Genomic DNA, 20,239 nt, shown 5'->3' with positions numbered 1-20,239 from the left:
GCAAATGACATTTGAAAATGATTAAATGTATGTTTATTATTTTGTATTATGTTTCTTTCATTTTTCTACAACTAGGGAACATTACTGGAAAATGAGTAATTTTTCAAACAATGCATTTTTATTTAAATCTTATATCGACTTCGTAAAAGAAAAAATCGGTGACTTTTTTTTAATCCTGCTGTAACTTTTGTATTTTTTCCAGCTTTAAATACAATGCTATTTTTATTAACACTTGAATTGAAGTATGTGACGAATGTAGTGTAAGGAAAGATTGAAACAGAGAAATTTAATGTTTAATTTTGTCTAATTTGCTATTTAAAGAATTTAGTTTTAAAATAAAACTCAATAATGCAATTATGGTTTTAAATAACTACTCCGCTATTTAATTGGTTAAGGCAATATGCAGTAGAACATTTTTTTATTTATGTCACATTTTATGCTAGAATAAATAGTGCAGACCCTTGCCACACATGAATGATAAATTTGCTTGACTATAGTAAGCAGAAGGGAGAGGGGGGGGATATTGTCGCCGCAGTGTCCTCAATTGGTTATGCCTGGACAAAAGCCGTACCGACTGTCATTCTGTGTAAATTGGCGAAATTCTATCAAAGTTAAAAGAAAGGCAACCCTACAAGACCCTACACTTTATATTTTCTGCCATCTATCCGCAGGACTCGAAAACATGTCTAAAGTAAAAAATAAAAAACAGCGCCATCTATGTATTGCATTCAAAACAGTTTTTTTTCCTTAATGTATATAAACTATTTTAAAAATAAATTAATGCTGCATGAAAAAATATTTTTGTAATGCAAATAAAAAATAAATATAATTAACGTTTTGAAAGTATAATTTTAATTTTTATTTATATTCTGTATTATAAGTTTTTAAAAAAAATTATTTGCTTAATATTTTGAAGTTTAATTAATAAAAATATCCAAATGTATTTTTATTACTTAAAAACGTATATTTAAGAATAAAATTTCCTAAACAATTATTATTTTCAAGTATTGCTTAAAAGTTTAGGGGAAAAAAAGTTATTTACTTTATTAGACTAGACATTTGCTATAAACAGTCAGAAAATTTAAACACGATTTTTTTAAAATTCAAAATTCTTAAGACCATTTAAACTATTTTGAATCCAGTTTTTAAGAAGTAAGTGATTAAACTAAGATATTAAATTTGAAATGAACATTAAAATAAAAATAAAATAAAAAACAATTTATATAAATAAAACGTTTACTATTATAAATGGTATACATTCATTATTACAAAACACTTAAATTGTAATAAAAGTTAGTAAATTAATGTAATAAAAAAGCCCATCTCATTAAAAATCCTTGCTCTAAATTCAAGATATTTATAATTTCTAGGAGGATTTAAGCAATTTACAATATTTTTTTATTCATTTATTTTCTATAAATAGATTTTTTTATTTACATGAATTTTAAACTTACCTATTCATTTTTGTTTTAGAGAAGGTTTAAAAAAGGAGTCATAGTCTGGAAAAAATTTATGTTAATTTCATTTGGGGCTTACAGTAATAATTTTCAAGCGACCAAAACATAAACAATGGGAAAATTTTTCATATCGCTTCTTCCTAAAATGACACAAAATAGACAATGACGGACCTTTAGCCTTTTACTGCTATCATATAAATTATACTAGATTTTATTTTTTTACCATGAATTACAAAAATGATGGATTTTTTATTGAATCCTTCAACGTTAAAAATAAATGTATCGCTTATTCAATAAAAAAATAATAATAAGTCTTCAATAAGAAAAAGTCTTCAATAAGTATTCAATTCAATAAGTCTTTCTTAAGTACATGTTTAATACAATAAATTTAACAAAATTTTATAATAAACAATCGAAAAAATAAAAACTTTTTCTCAATGAACAAAGGAATTGTTCTAGTTAAAAGTATTAATATTTATTCTTATTTTTAAGGGAATATGTATTAAATTTTTCTAGAAAGAAAGAATATATTATATTTCGAGTTAAAAATTATACTTCAGAAAATGATTTCAAAAAGAAAAAATAAATAATTATATATCATTACGTTTGCCGTGAGGTGTGTGCTTACTGGGATATCATACTCGTTATTTAAAAATTTTAATAAAATTTAAAATGATTATTTTTTAATAAAATTATTTTTTTTAAAAATATAATAGGTAATACCACATAAAGTATATTTAGATTATAGTAAAATAATAAAATTCAAGTTTTTAATATTCTATGTAAAAAATTCGCAGTTTTCAAAGAATAATAAAAGTTGTTTTTTTCCTCTCAATACGGTTAACGTTTTATGGATTTTTTCCATTCTCTCCTGATTTTTTTCAAATTTTTGAGTTAAAAGCACATTTTTTACCAACTCTGCATCTATTCATTATTAATCTATTGTAACATTACACTTAATTAACGGTATACAATAAAGGTCCTGTAACTAATTAAGTGTAAGAGGCCAAACAACGGTATACAATAAAGGTCCAGTAACTAATTAAGTGTAAGAGGCCAAACAACGGTTTTATTTTTCGGGCCTGTATAGGTGAAGAGTTATTCCGCCTCTTCCTGAAATGCCTCAAAACAAACGATAAAGGACCCTATTGTACTTGCCTTTTGCCGTTACCCTACCTAGAATGCCAGCTTACGGCCTTACGTTTGCCGTGAGGTGTGTGCTTACTGGGATATCATACTCGTTACATCGAATTTTAAATTTGTACTTATTTTTTACTCGGCTTATCTACGGCAGTAAATGTTTTAAAATTTAAACAACTGATACTTCTAAAATAATAAAATGAGCCTCAAATATGACAAATTTTTAAAGCATGCAACTTCTTTAAGAGAATCAATTTGAATGTTTTCTTTTTTATTATTTTATAGGGAACTTTCAACGTTTAGTTTTATGCAAAAAAAATTATTGTTTTTTGTAATGAAAATCTTTAATTAATATACTATTCAAGAATTTGCTATAATTAAAATAAATTTAATCTCCTGGTTACTGAAATTATGAATTAAGAGTAAAGTAAACATAACAAAACAAAAATTTATATTATAATTTATTTTGTGACTCGAAAATACTGCAGTCAATTAAAGTTTATAATTATTTGAGTAATGTGATTTTTATATTTATTATTCCCTTTATTATGAAAAATCGATGAAATATGACAACTTAATAAATCTATTTTATTGGAAAATTTAAACTTTTATATTTAGTTTTGTTTAATTGTCTAATTACAAATCTATTTGTAATTTCTGAATATGATTCAAAATACGTTTAAAAATATATATTACTTCAGACATATAAAGAATGAAATATTTTCTCAATGTTTATAGAAGAGAGAGGCTGTTCTTACTGTGGTGGACTTGGTCACAGGATCAAAGATTGTCACAAACTAGAGGCTGTTCAGAACAAACAGGCATCCAATATTGGAAGAAGAGACTATTTAGCAAACAACAGTGCTGACTGGTAGACACTCTCTACCTCTTCATGTGTTGTTATGTAAAATATATATCTGTAAGAATGGAAAGTGTGCATGTTCACCAATGGCACAGTAATCACTTATGATATAATGTAATAAAAACTTAATGTAGGCTATTCAAGAATGAATTACTGCTTGTATGCTATGCATTGTATTTTAAATGTTTTGTGCCCAATATCATGTGTTACTAAAAATTTAAAAACTCATTTTTCCTTTTCTTAAAATACTTATGAAAATAAATTTTCACAAACTATATTCAAATATTATACCGATTCCATTCACTTGGAGGATGGACATTTTTTAAATAGCTTAAGATATCTCCTATGCGAGTGATCGCTAATATTTTTATATTCTTGCAGACCACCAATCATAAAATAAATAATCTCGTAGACCACTACCCAGTTTTTGGGAAGAGAAGGAAAGATCTCCGACTGAATGGAGCTTTTTTTAAATATGCATTATCAGTTTTATTTATATAGTGTGAAAATCAAATTTATTAAAAAATAAAATACGAGCATTAATCATTCCATGTTCTGTATAAAGTAGCAGATAATTTTGTGTCAGTCAGAAGAGGAGAAATTTGATGCCACTAAAGAGAAACATCTTCATCTGTGAACAATTGTTTCGTAAACCACTAGTGGTCCAGAAACTACTCTATGCTCATAATGTATATATCTTGTATAAATTGTGAATAATGTCATGGAATAAAATCAGTATAAGATATTCTTGTTTTTAATTTTGATTTATTTTGTTCTTATTCTTTTATTGACAAAAAATCAAATGTAATTTTTTATGGATGCATTTAATTTTAGATGTTTTATTGTGCAGTAAAGAAATTACACTTTTAACCAGTTAACATTATTTAAAAATAAACTTTTTTGTGCATGTAACAGATATACTAAAATAGCATGCAAAGTATTAAAAAGATTAAAAGTCCATCAAATTATCATGAATGATTACAGAAATTAGGGTAATCTTGATATGTTGTATTGATTGGTACATTGTTTTCCAATTCTATACGAATATATATATATATATATATATATATATATATACACAAAAATTTTACTCCGGGCTGGGTTTAAAAAATTTCAACTCAAATACACAAAATAATGAAAAAGGGCTAGTGACATAACACATAATCTTACTAACCCTAAAACTTTCCGCATGACTTTGTCTACGAATTTAGCCTGTGGATGAAATGACTTGTCATCGAAATGACCTAGTCTATGAAATGATCTGCCGACATAGTAATTGTAGCTGAATTGAACACAACCATACTATATTATGTATTATAATATTCCATGGTGTACTAATATTTGAGGGAGGCAGTCCATCTGCAGTGAAAAATTTGATGCCCCAGCCGTTGCTGGGAGAAAAGTTGTGAACCAAAAAAACTCCCTGATTAAGCTTTTAATCTGTAAAGTCAATGGTGGTCTTGTCACACTTGGAATCAATTTTTTTCTGATTTAAGAATCATTAACATTAAAGAGAAAAACATTTTTTTCAATGTACGAAAATATTAGTTAAAACTTTTCATAATTATAACTTGTAATATTGCCTTTGCAACTTAAATCACTTTCTACCTTCGAATAGGGGAGGAAAGCAACTTTTTTTCTCCCAAGGTTCATCTTTTTCCTAGGAGGGTCAGATAGTATATTTAGGTGGTATTCTTCCCACTGAAGTACTTGTATCGATTTTTTCAAATAAATTATTAAATTTCAAAACAGGCTTTAAAAAAAGGAGACTAAAATTAGATAAGAGTGGCGTGAAGCTTTTAAATTAGGATTTTTTATAAACGGTCTGTAAATAATTTGCTGGTAATAAGCATATTTCGATCATGGCCTATTTAGTTTTATGTTTCTTTCAATACAAGTGCTTTTAAAACTTACTAAATAAGTAGTTGACTGGTTCTACGCAGAATAATTGGGGTTTTCTCTTTTAAGTGTTTTCAGATCTGAAATAATTTATTCTTAAATGGGATGTCTAATTAACAAATTATCTTCTGATCCTTAAAATTCATTAGAATAATCTGCTTGAACAAAAATAACTACGATTTTATATTCAGTGACGAGTTTGTTATAATTCATTTTAATGAGAAGCATGACCTATTTTACATTCTAGAGGGAGACCAAATTTAACAGTCACAATAGTTCTCTTAATTTGAGGCATAAGGGAAAAAAATTCCACGAAGTGCTAAATACCTGCCTAAAATTTATCTTCATCTCTTTCTTGCTTTTAACTAAAAGAAATTTAAATTGATTAATTCCAGAAAACTTTATTTATCAGAAATATTGAGGGGAACATATAGCCACTTTCCCCCCTAGCCATTGTTTTAAATCACTATAAATATTGTCAAAACATTTTATCAGATGCTTGGAATATATATATAAAACAATAACATAAAGGATTTTAAAAAAAAGAGAGATTATTGAAAAAATAAGAAAAATGTTTCATTTATTACACACAACCTGCAAGTACATAGAACTGATATAATAAGTTTGGAAAAAATTTAAAAAAGGAATTCCTTATTATAATAAGGAATTCCTTATTTTTCTTTTCCCGCTTTAACTTTTTTTGTCTTTTAGAAAATCTTCATGTTTTTAACTTTATATATATATTTATAAAATATTTAAATAAATCCGATTATTTTTTACCCTGTTTGTCAATAAAAATTTACTAATATTTTAAATAATAAAGGAATGTTGTGAGGAAGAATACAACTGCATTGCAAATAACTATTAAAAAAATTATTCTTTTGGATATTTCATGTAAATTATTTCATATAAGTAATCGTTATATAGTGTAAAATACTTCTTCTTTATTTTTTATATTGTGTCATGCAATCCTAACTTTAAATATTTTAAGAACAGTTGGTATTTTTTAAAATTTAGGTAGGTAATCATTCATTTTTCCTGATGATTAACCTAAAAATGTTCGTTAAATTTATTGTTATCGTATTTTTTTAATAATTTATAAACAAAATGATCGTTGGTTGTTTTTTTAAAAATATTCATTTTTAAAAGAAAACAGGCAAGATGAATGAAAGGTAAGCAGGCTTATAAAAATATGTTCATAAACATTAAATTTCGTCATATTTAACTGCTAAAATTCTCTCTCTTATTTGAAAAAGCAAAACGAAAACTTCCAATATTTTGACATGCATTGTAAAATTTAAAATAATAATATCCATGTAAAATATTTTTAAAATTTAATACTAAAATATTTGCTGATTATAAATTATTTTGTTTCCAAAAAATAAATAAAATAAACATTTATTTTTCGATTATTTGAAAAACTGCTCTCGATGTGAAGATAAGTGTTGAACGAATTCCATTGAAACATTTAAATGAAAAATCGTCGAAAGGAAATCACATGAGCTTATATATCATAAAAAACACGAATTGGCTAATTTTCCCTGTGTGTAGAATTGGCATAAATGATTGCTTCCTTTTAAATATTTTTACATATAATTATTATTGTAATATCCTTTAGAACAATTCAAATATTACTTAAGCCTGTTTTTTGCCAATTTTAGACTCCCCGTCCCTTGTTAACAAAGTTAAGCAAGTCACTAAACCTCTCCCATTCTCACGTATAGTTTGTCTAAAGTAAGAACTCCCTAAGAGCTTCACCTAAATTCCATTAAGGGACTGTCAGACTATATAAACAAAGTAGGCGACCCAAGACAGTGGAACTAGGAAAAATTGGGCTTGGAGCATGGTACAAAATGCAACATATACAGAGGTGCCACATATGTGACAAGCCCAAGCAAGAAGAAGACGAACTCCCCTAGCCATTCGTTTGGACCCGTAGCGGTGACTATGGTAACGAGGTATAACTAAGTCAAGTAGGGGTATGTGGTCGGTGAAAAAAAAAAAGGAATATTTCCCTTCGGTCTATTGTGGTAGTTCTAGAGGGAACAAAAGCTACCCTCCCTGAAATGTGCTATTCTTGTTCCCAAAGCAGCAAACTGCCTCAGACTTTGTGTCGCGGGTAGTTCTTACAGTAGACAAACTCCCCTTTTACTGCGGAAATCTAAATTTAGGAATAAATCCAAATAAAAGATGCAATTTTATGTTTCAATTCATTTTACAAAATTTTGAGACTCTTGACCTCTGAAACTCTTAGAAGAATTTTTCCTTACCTCGAATTCAAATTTTTTTTCCAATTTCCAACGAGTTATTTTTATTTTACGTGTTAATTTATTTTGCAAAATTTTGAGTTGGAAACTATAGGAACTCTTGACCTCTGAAACTCTTAGAATTTTTTTTAATTTTTCCTGACCTCGAATTCAAATTTTTTCCAATTTCCCACGAGTTATTTTTATTTTACGTGTTAATTCATTTTACGAAATTTTGTGTAGGAAACTATAGGTTCGAAACTCTTGACCTCTGAAACTTCTCGAAAAAAAAACATTTTATCAGTACCAACACTTTATTCACGTTGAAATATCAAAAAATAAATTTTAAAAAATAAAATAAAGTAAATAGAAAAAAAAATTAAAAATTAATCCGTGACCAGGACCGAACCCATGACCACCGAGTCTACAAACTTCTTTACCCATGGCGCTAACAACCACACCACGACTCAAACGTTGCTTCCACGAATATATAGCTTAAAAAACTACCTTCCAGTTAATTAACAAAATCTATTTTGGCCCATTATGTGCCCCCTAATTAGTGTATAAAAATTCCCTTTGGTACGATTGTTTGGTATATAAAACTCTAATTTCTGGCAGAGTTTGAAAATTATAAGTTAATATTAAAGGGAGTTACGGAGTGAGTCATGTGCGCAGCTCCGGAGTCGAAATTTATCCGTTTTTCAGCTATTATTCCCTCTTTTCCAAAGAAATATAATTATTTTTATATATATAACACTTTATTCACGTTGAAATATCAAAAAATAAATTTTAAAAAATAAAATAAAGTAAATAGAAAAAAAAATTTAAAAATTAATCCGTGACCAGGACCGAACCCATGACCACCGAATCTACAAACTTCTTTACCCATGGCGCTAACAACCACACCACGACTCGCACGTTGCTTCCACAAATATATAGCTTAAAAAACTACCTTCCGGTTAATTAACAAAATCTATTTTGGCCCATTATGTGCCCCCTAATTAGTGTATAAAAATTTCCTTTAGTACGATTGTTTGGTATATAAAACTCCAATTTCTGGCAGAGTTTGAAAATTATAAGTTAATATTAAAGGGAGTTACGGAGTGAGTCATGTGCGCAGCTCCGGAGTCGAAATTTATCCGTTTTTCAGCTATTATTCCCTCTTTTCCAAAGAAAAATAATTATTTTTATATATATAACACTTTATTCACGTTGAAATATCAAAAAATAAATTTTAAAAAATAAAATAAAGTAAATAGAAAAAAATTAAAAATTAATCCGTGACCAGGACCGAACCCCTGACCACCGAGTCTACAAACTTCTTTACCCATGGCGCTAACAACCATACCACGACTCACACGTTGCTTCCACGAATATATAGCTTAAAAAACTACCTTCCGGTGAATTAACAAAATCTATTTTGGCCCATTATGTGCCCCCTAATTAGTGTATAAAAATTCCCTTTGGTACGATTGTTTGATATACAAAAGTCTAATTTCTGGCAAAGTTTGAAAATTATAAGTTAATATTAAAGGGAGTTACGGAGTGAGTCATGTGTGCAGCTCCGGAGACGAAATTTATCCGTTTTTCAGCTATTATTCCCTCTTTTCCAAAGAAAAATAATTATTTTTATATATATAACACTTTATTCACGTTAAAATATCAAAAAATAAATTTTAACAAATAAAATAAAGTAAATAGAAAAGAAAAATTTAAAATTAATCCGTGACCAGGACCGAACCCATGACCACCGAGTCTACAAACTTCTTTACCCATGGCGCTAACAACCACACCACGACACACACGTTGCTTCCACGAATATATAGCTTAAAAAACTACCTTCCGGTTAATTAACAAAATCTATTTTGGCCCATTATGTGCCCCCTAATTAGTGTATAAAAATTCCCTTTGGTACGATTGTTTGGTATACAAAACTCTAATTTCTGGCAAAGTTTGAAAATTATAAGTTAATATTAAAGGGAGTTACGGAGTGAGTCATGTGTGCAGCTCCGGAGACGAAATTTATCCGTTTTTCAGCTATTATTCCCTCTTTTCCAAAGAAAAATAATTATTTTTATATATATAACACTTTATTCACGTTGAAATATCAAAAAATAAATTTTAAAAAATAAAATAAAGTAAATAGAAAAAAAAAATTAAAAATTAATCCGTGACCAGGACCGAACCCCTGACCACCGAGTCTACAAACTTCTTTACCCATGGCGCTAACAACCACACCACGACTCCACGTTGCTTCCACGAATATATAGCTTAAGAAACTACCTTCCGGTTAATTAACAAAATCTATTTTGGCCCATTATGTGCCCCCTAATTAGTGTATAAAAATTTCCTTTAGTACGATTGTTTGGTAAATAAAACTCTAATTTCTGGCAGAGTTTGAAAATTATAAGTTAATATTAAAGGGAGTTACGGAGTGAGTCATGTGCGCAGCTCCGGAGTCGAAATTTATCCGTTTTTCAGCTATTATTCCCTCTTTTCCAAAGAAAAATAATTATTTTTATATATATAACACTTTATTCACGTTGAAATATCAGAAAATAAATTTTAAAAAATAAAATAAAGTAAATAGAAAAAAAAAATTAAAAATTAATCCGTGACCAGGACCGAACCCATGACCACCGAGTCTACAAACTTCTTTACCCATAGCGCTAACAACCACACCACGACTCACACGTTGCTTCCACGAATATATAGCTTAAAAAACTACCTTCCGGTTAATTAACAAAATCTATTTTGGCCCATTATGTGCCCCCTAATTAGTGTATAAAAATTCCCTTTGGTACGATTGTTTGGTATACAAAACTCTAATTTCTGGCAGAGTTTGAAAATTATAAGTTAATATTAAAGGGAGTTACGGAGTGAGTCATGTGCGCAGCTCCGGAGTCGAAATTTATCCGTTTTTCAGCTATTATTCCCTCTTTTCCAAAGAAAAATAATTATTTTTATATATATAACACTTTATTCACGTTGAAATATCAGAAAATAAATTTTAAAAAATAAAATAAAGTAAATAGAAAAAAAAAATTAAAAATTAATCCGTGACCAGGACCGAACCCCTGACCACCGAGTCTACAAACTTCTTTACCCATGGCGCTAACAACCACACCACGACTCGCACGTTGCTTCCACGAATATATAGCTTAAAAAACTACCTTCCGGTTAATTAACAAAATCTATTTTGGCCCATTATGTGCCCCCTAATTAGTGTATAAAAATTTCCTTTAGTACGATTGTTTGGTATATAAAACTCTAATTTCTGGCAGAGTTTGAAAATTATAAGTTAATATTAAAGGGAGTTACGGAGTGAGTCATGTGCGCAGCTCCGGAGTCGAAATTTATCCGTTTTTCAGCTATTATTCCCTCTTTTCCAAAGAAAAATAATTATTTATATATATATAACACTATATTCACGTTGAAATATCAAAAAATAAATTTTAAAAAATAAAATAAAGTAAATAGAAAAAAAATTTAAAAATTAATCCGTGACCATGACCGAACCCCTGACCACCGAGTCTACAAACTTCTTTACCCATGGCGCTAACAACCACACCACGACTCACACGTTGCTTCCACGAATATATAGCTTAAAAAACTACCTTCCGGTTAATTAACAAAATCTATTTTGGCCCATTATGTGCCCCCTAATTAGTGTATAAAAATTCCCTTTGGTACGATTGTTTGGTATACAAAACTCTAATTTCTGGCAGAGTTTGAAAATTATAAGTTAATATTAAAGGGAGTTACGGAGTGAGTCATGTGCGCAGCTCCGGAGTCGAAATTTATCCGTTTTTCAGCTATTATTCCCTCTTTTCCAAAGAAATATAATTATTTTTATATATATAACACTTTATTCACGTTGAAATATCAAAAAATAAATTTTAAAAAATAAAATAAAGTAAATAGAAAAAAAAATTTAAAAATTAATCCGTGACCATGACCGAACCCATGACCACCGAATCTACAAACTTCTTTACCCATGGCGCTAACAACCACACCACGACTCGCACGTTGCTTCCACAAATATATAGCTTAAAAAACTACCTTCCGGTTAATTAACAAAATCTATTTTGGCCCATTATGTGCCCCCTAATTAGTGTATAAAAATTTCCTTTAGTACGATTGTTTGGTATATAAAACTCTAATTTCTGGCAGAGTTTGAAAATAATAAGTTAATATTAAAGGGAGTTACGGAGTGAGTCATGTGCGCAGCTCCGGAGTCGAAATTTATCCGTTTTTCAGCTATTATTCCCTCTTTTCCAAAGAAAAATAATTATTTTTATATATATAACACTTTATTCACGTTGAAATATCAAAAAATAAATTTTAAAAAATAAAATAAAGCAAATAGAAAAAAAAAATTAAAAATTAATCCGTGACCAAGACCGAACCCCTGACCACCAAGTCTACAAACTTCTTACCCCATGGCGCTAACAACCACACCACGACTCACACGTTGCTTCCACGAATATATAGCTTAAAAAACTACCTTCCGGTTAATTAACAAAATCTATTTTGGCCCATTATGTGCCCCCTAATTAGTGTATAAAAATTTCCTTCAGTACGATTGTTTGGTATATAAAACTCTAATTTCTGGCAGAGTTTGAAAATTATAAGTTAATATTAAAGGGAGTTACGGAGTGAGTCATGTGCGCAGCTCCGGAGTCGAAATTTATCCGTTTTTCAGCTATTATTCCCTCTTTTCCAAAGAAAAATAATTATTTTTATATATATAACACTTTATTCACGTTGAAATATCAAAAAATAAATTTTAAAAAATAAAATAAAGTAAATAGAAAAAAATTAAAAATTAATCCGTGACCAGGACCGAACCCCTGACCACCGAGTCTACAAACTTCTTTACCCATGGCGCTAACAACCATACCACGACTCACACGTTGCTTCCACGAATATATAGCTTAAAAAACTACCTTCCGGTGAATTAACAAAATCTATTTTGGCCCATTATGTGCCCCCTAATTAGTGTATAAAAATTCCCTTTGGTACGATTGTTTGATATACAAAAGTCTAATTTCTGGCAAAGTTTGAAAATTATAAGTTAATATTAAAGGGAGTTACGGAGTGAGTCATGTGTGCAGCTCCGGAGACGAAATTTATCCGTTTTTCAGCTATTATTCCCTCTTTTCCAAAGAAAAATAATTATTTTTATATATATAACACTTTATTCACGTTAAAATATCAAAAAATAAATTTTAACAAATAAAATAAAGTAAATAGAAAAGAAAAATTTAAAATTAATCCGTGACCAGGACCGAACCCATGACCACCGAGTCTACAAACTTCTTTACCCATGGCGCTAACAACCACACCACGACACACACGTTGCTTCCACGAATATATAGCTTAAAAAACTACCTTCCGGTTAATTAACAAAATCTATTTTGGCCCATTATGTGCCCCCTAATTAGTGTATAAAAATTCCCTTTGGTACGATTGTTTGGTATACAAAACTCTAATTTCTGGCAAAGTTTGAAAATTATAAGTTAATATTAAAGGGAGTTACGGAGTGAGTCATGTGTGCAGCTCCGGAGACGAAATTTATCCGTTTTTCAGCTATTATTCCCTCTTTTCCAAAGAAAAATAATTATTTTTATATATATAACACTTTATTCACGTTGAAATATCAAAAAATAAATTTTAAAAAATAAAATAAAGTAAATAGAAAAAAAAAATTAAAAATTAATCCGTGACCAGGACCGAACCCCTGACCACCGAGTCTACAAACTTCTTTACCCATGGCGCTAACAACCACACCACGACTCCACGTTGCTTCCACGAATATATAGCTTAAGAAACTACCTTCCGGTTAATTAACAAAATCTATTTTGGCCCATTATGTGCCCCCTAATTAGTGTATAAAAATTTCCTTTAGTACGATTGTTTGGTAAATAAAACTCTAATTTCTGGCAGAGTTTGAAAATTATAAGTTAATATTAAAGGGAGTTACGGAGTGAGTCATGTGCGCAGCTCCGGAGTCGAAATTTATCCGTTTTTCAGCTATTATTCCCTCTTTTCCAAAGAAAAATAATTATTTTTATATATATAACACTTTATTCACGTTGAAATATCAGAAAATAAATTTTAAAAAATAAAATAAAGTAAATAGAAAAAAAAAATTAAAAATTAATCCGTGACCAGGACCGAACCCATGACCACCGAGTCTACAAACTTCTTTACCCATAGCGCTAACAACCACACCACGACTCACACGTTGCTTCCACGAATATATAGCTTAAAAAACTACCTTCCGGTTAATTAACAAAATCTATTTTGGCCCATTATGTGCCCCCTAATTAGTGTATAAAAATTCCCTTTGGTACGATTGTTTGGTATACAAAACTCTAATTTCTGGCAGAGTTTGAAAATTATAAGTTAATATTAAAGGGAGTTACGGAGTGAGTCATGTGCGCAGCTCCGGAGTCGAAATTTATCCGTTTTTCAGCTATTATTCCCTCTTTTCCAAAGAAAAATAATTATTTTTATATATATAACACTTTATTCACGTTGAAATATCAGAAAATAAATTTTAAAAAATAAAATAAAGTAAATAGAAAAAAAAAATTAAAAATTAATCCGTGACCAGGACCGAACCCCTGACCACCGAGTCTACAAACTTCTTTACCCATGGCGCTAACAACCACACCACGACTCGCACGTTGCTTCCACGAATATATAGCTTAAAAAACTACCTTCCGGTTAATTAACAAAATCTATTTTGGCCCATTATGTGCCCCCTAATTAGTGTATAAAAATTTCCTTTAGTACGATTGTTTGGTATATAAAACTCTAATTTCTGGCAGAGTTTGAAAATTATAAGTTAATATTAAAGGGAGTTACGGAGTGAGTCATGTGCGCAGCTCCGGAGTCGAAATTTATCCGTTTTTCAGCTATTATTCCCTCTTTTCCAAAGAAAAATAATTATTTATATATATATAACACTATATTCACGTTGAAATATCAAAAAATAAATTTTAAAAAATAAAATAAAGTAAATAGAAAAAAAATTTAAAAATTAATCCGTGACCATGACCGAACCCCTGACCACCGAGTCTACAAACTTCTTTACCCATGGCGCTAACAACCACACCACGACTCACACGTTGCTTCCACGAATATATAGCTTAAAAAACTACCTTCCGGTTAATTAACAAAATCTATTTTGGCCCATTATGTGCCCCCTAATTAGTGTATAAAAATTCCCTTTGGTACGATTGTTTGGTATACAAAACTCTAATTTCTGGCAGAGTTTGAAAATTATAAGTTAATATTAAAGGGAGTTACGGAGTGAGTCATGTGCGCAGCTCCGGAGTCGAAATTTATCCGTTTTTCAGCTATTATTCCCTCTTTTCCAAAGAAATATAATTATTTTTATATATATAACACTTTATTCACGTTGAAATATCAAAAAATAAATTTTAAAAAATAAAATAAAGTAAATAGAAAAAAAAATTTAAAAATTAATCCGTGACCATGACCGAACCCATGACCACCGAATCTACAAACTTCTTTACCCATGGCGCTAACAACCACACCACGACTCGCACGTTGCTTCCACAAATATATAGCTTAAAAAACTACCTTCCGGTTAATTAACAAAATCTATTTTGGCCCATTATGTGCCCCCTAATTAGTGTATAAAAATTTCCTTTAGTACGATTGTTTGGTATATAAAACTCTAATTTCTGGCAGAGTTTGAAAATAATAAGTTAATATTAAAGGGAGTTACGGAGTGAGTCATGTGCGCAGCTCCGGAGTCGAAATTTATCCGTTTTTCAGCTATTATTCCCTCTTTTCCAAAGAAAAATAATTATTTTTATATATATAACACTTTATTCACGTTGAAATATCAAAAAATAAATTTTAAAAAATAAAATAAAGCAAATAGAAAAAAAAAATTAAAAATTAATCCGTGACCAAGACCGAACCCCTGACCACCAAGTCTACAAACTTCTTACCCCATGGCGCTAACAACCACACCACGACTCACACGTTGCTTCCACGAATATATAGCTTAAAAAACTACCTTCCGGTTAATTAACAAAATCTATTTTGGCCCATTATGTGCCCCCTAATTAGTGTATAAAAATTTCCTTCAGTACGATTGTTTGGTATATAAAACTCTAATTTCTGGCAGAGTTTGAAAATTATAAGTTAATATTAAAGGGAGTTACGGAGTGAGTCATGTGCGCAGCTCCGGAGTCGAAATTTATCCGTTTTTCAGCTATTATTCCCTCTTTTCCAAAGAAAAATAATTATTTTTATATATATAACACTTTATTCACGTTAAAATATCAAAAAATAAATTTTAACAAATAAAATAAAGTAAATAGAAAAAAAAAATTTAAAATTAATCCGTGACCAGGACCGAACCCATGACCACCGAGTCTACAAACTTCTTTACCCATGGCGCTAACAACCACACCACGACACACACGTTGCTTCCACGAATATATAGCTTAAAAAACTACCTTCCGGTTAATTAACAAAATCTATTTTGGCCCATTATGTGCCCCCTAATTAGTGTATAAAAATTCCCTTTGGTACGATTGTTTGGTATACAAAACTCTAATTTCTGGCAAAGTTTGAAAATTATAAGTTAATATTAAAGGGAGTTACGGAGTGAGTCATGTGTGCAGCTCCGGAGACGAAATTTATCCGTTTTTCAGCTATTATTCCCTCTTTTCCAAAGAAAAATAATTATTTTTATATATATAACACTTTATTCACGTTGAAATATCAAAAAATAAATTTTAAAAAATAAAATAAAGTAAATAGAAAAAAAAAATTAAAAATTAATCCGTGACCAGGACCGAACCCCTGACCACCGAGTCTACAAACTTCTTTACCCATGGCGCTAACAACCACACCACGACTCCACGTTGCTTCCACGAATATATAGCTTAAGAAACTACCTTCCGGTTAATTAACAAAATCTATTTTGGCCCATTATGTGCCCCCTAATTAGTGTATAAAAATTTCCTTTAGTACGATTGTTTGGTAAATAAAACTCTAATTTCTGGCCGAGTTTGAAAATTATAAGTTAATATTAAAGGGAGTTACGGAGTGATCATGTGCGCAGCTCCGGAGTCGAAATATTTCCGTTTTTCAGCTATTATTCCCTCTTTTCCAAAGAAAAATAATTATTTTTATATATATAACACTTTATTCACGTTGAAATATCAAAAAATAAATTTTAAAAAATAAAATAAAGTAAATAGAAAAAAAAAATTAAAAATTAATCCGTGACCAGGACCGAACCCCTGACCACCGAGTCTACAAACTTCTTTACCCATGGCGCTAACAACCCCACCACGACTCGCACGTTGCTTCCACGAATATATAGTTTAAAAAACTACCTTCCGGTTAATTAACAAAATCTATTTTGGCCCATTATGTGCCCCCTAATTAGTGTATAAAAATTTCCTTTAGTACGATTGTTTGGTATATAAAACTCTAATTTCTGGCAGAGTTTGAAAATTATAAGTTAATATTAAAGGGAGTTACGGAGTGAGTCATGTGCGCAGCTCCGGAGTCGAAATTTATCCGTTTTTCAGCTATTATTCCCTCTTTTCCAAAGAAAAATAATTATTTTTATATATATAACACTATATTCACGTTGAAATATCAAAAAATAAATTTTAAAAAATAAAGTAAAGTAAATAGAAAAAAAAATTAAAAACTAATCCGTGACCAGGACCGAAACCCTGACCACCGAGTCTACAAACTTCTTTACCCATGGCGCTAACAACCACACCACGACTCACACGTTGCTTCCACGAATATATAGCTTAAAAAACTACCTTCCGGTTAATTAACAAAATCTATTTTGGCCCATTATGTGCCCCCTAATTAGTGTATAAAAATTCCCTTTGGTACGATTGTTTGGTATACAAAACTCTAATTTCTGGCAGAGTTTGAAAATTATAAGTTAATATTAAAGGGAGTTACGGAGTGAGTCATGTGCGCAGCTCCGGAGTCGAAATTTATCCGTTTTTCAGCTATTATTCCCTCTTTTCCAAAGAAAAATAATTATTTTTATATATATAACACTTTATTCACGTTGAAATATTGAAAAATAAATTTTAAAAAATAAAATAAAGTAAATAGAAAAAAAAATTAAAAATTATTCCGTGACCAGGACCGAACCCCTGACCACCGAGTCTACAAACTTCTTTACCCATGGCGCTAACAACCACACCACGACTCGCACGTTGCTTCCACGAATATATAGCTTAAAAAACTACCTTCCGGTTAATTAACAAAATCTATTTTGGCCCATTATGTGCCCCCTAATTAGTGTATAAAAATTTCCTTTAGTACGATTGTTTGGTATATAAAACTCTAATTTCTGGCAGAGTTTGAAAATTATAAGTTAATATTAAAGGGAGTTACGGAGTGAGTCATGTGCGCAGCTCCGGAGTCGAAATTTATCCGTTTTTCAGCTATTATTCCCTCTTTTCCAAAGAAAAATAATTATTTTTATATATATAACACTATATTCACGTTGAAATATCAAAAAATAAATTTTAAAAAATAAAATAAAGTAAATAGAAAAAAAAATTAAAAATTAATCCGTGACCAGGACCGAACCCCTGACCACCGAGTCTACAAACTTCTTTACCCATGGCGCTAACAACCACACCACGACTCGCACGTTGCTTCCACGAATATATAGCTTAAAAAACTACCTTCCGGTTAATTAACAAAATCTATTTTGGCCCATTATGTGCCCCCTAATTAGTGTATAAAAATTTCCTTTAGTACGATTGTTTGGTATATAAAACTCTAATTTCTGGCAGAGTTTGAAAATTATAAGTTAATATTAAAGGGAGTTACGGAGTGAGTCATGTGCGCAGCTCCGGAGTCGAAATTTATCCGTTTTTCAGCTATTATTCCCTCTTTTCCAAAGAAAAATAATTATTTTTATATATATAACACTATATTCACGTTGAAATATCAAAAAATAAATTTTAAAAAATAAAATAAAGTAAATAGAAAAAAAAATTAAAAATTAATCCGTGACCAGGACCGAACCCCTGACCACCGAGTCTACAAACTTCTTTACCCATGGCGCTAACAACCACACCACGACTCGCACGTTGCTTCCACGAATATATAGCTTAAAAAACTACCTTCCGGTTAATTAACAAAATCTATTTTGGCCCATTATGTGCCCCCTAATTAGTGTATAAAAATTTCCTTTAGTACGATTGTTTGGTATATAAAACTCTAATTTCTGGCAGAGTTTGAAAATTATAAGTTAATATTAAAGGGAGTTACGGAGTGAGTCATGTGCGCAGCTCCGGAGTCGAAATTTATCCGTTTTTCAGCTATTATTCCCTCTTTTCCAAAGAAAAATAATTATTTTTATATATATAACACTATATTCACGTTGAAATATCAAAAAATAAATTTTAAAAAATAAAATAAAGTAAATAGAAAAAAAAATTAAAAATTAATCCGTGACCAGGACCGAACCCCTGACCACCGAGTCTACAAACTTCTTTACCCATGGCGCTAACAACCCCACCACGACTCACACGTTGCTTCCACGAATATATAGCTTAAAAAACTAATTTCCGGTTAATTAACAAAATCTATTTTGGCCCATTATGTGCCCCCTAATTAGTGTATAAAAATTCCCTTTGGTACGATTGTTTGGTATATAAAACTCTAACTTCTGGCAGAGTTTGAAAATTATAAGTTAATATTAAAGGGAGTTACGGAGTGAGTCATGTGCGCAGCTCCGGAGTCGAAATTTATCCGTTTTTCAGCTATTATTCCCTCTTTTCCAAAGAAAAATAATTATTTTTATATATATAACACTTTATTCACGTTGAAATATCAAAAAATAAATTTTAAAAAATAAAAAAAAGTAAATAGAAAAAAAAAATTAAAAATTAATCCGTGACCAGGACCGAACCCCTGACCACCGAGTCTACAAACTTCTTTACCCATGGCGCTAACAACCACACCACGACTCGCACGTTGCTTCCACGAATATATAGCTTAAAAAACTACCTTCCGGTTAATTAACAAAATCTATTTTGGCCCATTATGTGCCCCCTAATTAGTGTATAAAAATTCCCTTTGGTACGATTGTTTGGTATATAAAACTCTAATTTCCGGCAGAGTTTGAAAATTATAAGTTAATATTAAAGGGAGTTACGGAGTGAGTCATGTGCGCAGCTCCGGAGTCGAAATTTATCCGTTTTTCAGCTATTATTCCCTCTTCTCCAAAGAAAAATAATTATTTTTATATATATAACACTATATTCACGTTGAAATATCAAAAAATAAATTTTAAAAAATAAAATAAAGTAAATAGAAAAAAAAAATTAAAAATTAATCCGTGACCAGGACCGAACCCCTGACCACCGAGTCTACAAACTTCTTTACCCATGGCGCTAACAACCACACCACGACTCACACGTTGCTTCCACGAATATATAGCTTAAAAAACTACCTTCCGGTTAATTAACAAAATCTATTTTGGCCCATTATGTGCCCCCTAATTAGTGTATAAAAATTCCCTTTGGTACGATTGTTTGGTATACAAAACTCTAATTTCTGGCAGAGTTTGAAAATTATAAGTT

At 30.2% G+C, this 20,239-nt stretch overlaps 1 protein-coding gene across 4 annotated transcripts in view; it reads left to right on the top strand.

The window, feature by feature from the left end:
* LOC147816795 (ATP-dependent RNA helicase abstrakt-like) overlaps positions 1-4,204 on the top strand; it is a 43,344-nt gene extending 39,140 nt beyond the window's left edge. For all 4 annotated transcript variants that reach the window (XM_087151419.1, XM_087151425.1, XM_087151421.1 and 1 more), the window contains exon 11: positions 3,336-4,204. The gene's annotated coding sequence lies outside the window, so the exon portion shown is untranslated. The remainder of the gene's footprint in view (positions 1-3,335) is intronic.
* The last annotated feature ends 16,035 nt before the right edge of the window (positions 4,205-20,239 follow it).

Source organism: Parasteatoda tepidariorum, chromosome 1, assembly GCF_982258835.1.
Source record: "Parasteatoda tepidariorum strain Cologne lab strain chromosome 1, Ptep-v5.0, whole genome shotgun sequence".
NCBI lineage: Eukaryota > Metazoa > Arthropoda > Arachnida > Araneae > Theridiidae > Parasteatoda > Parasteatoda tepidariorum.
The sequence above is the reverse complement of the archived record's forward strand: the minus strand, read 5'-3'. Positions and strand labels throughout refer to the sequence as shown.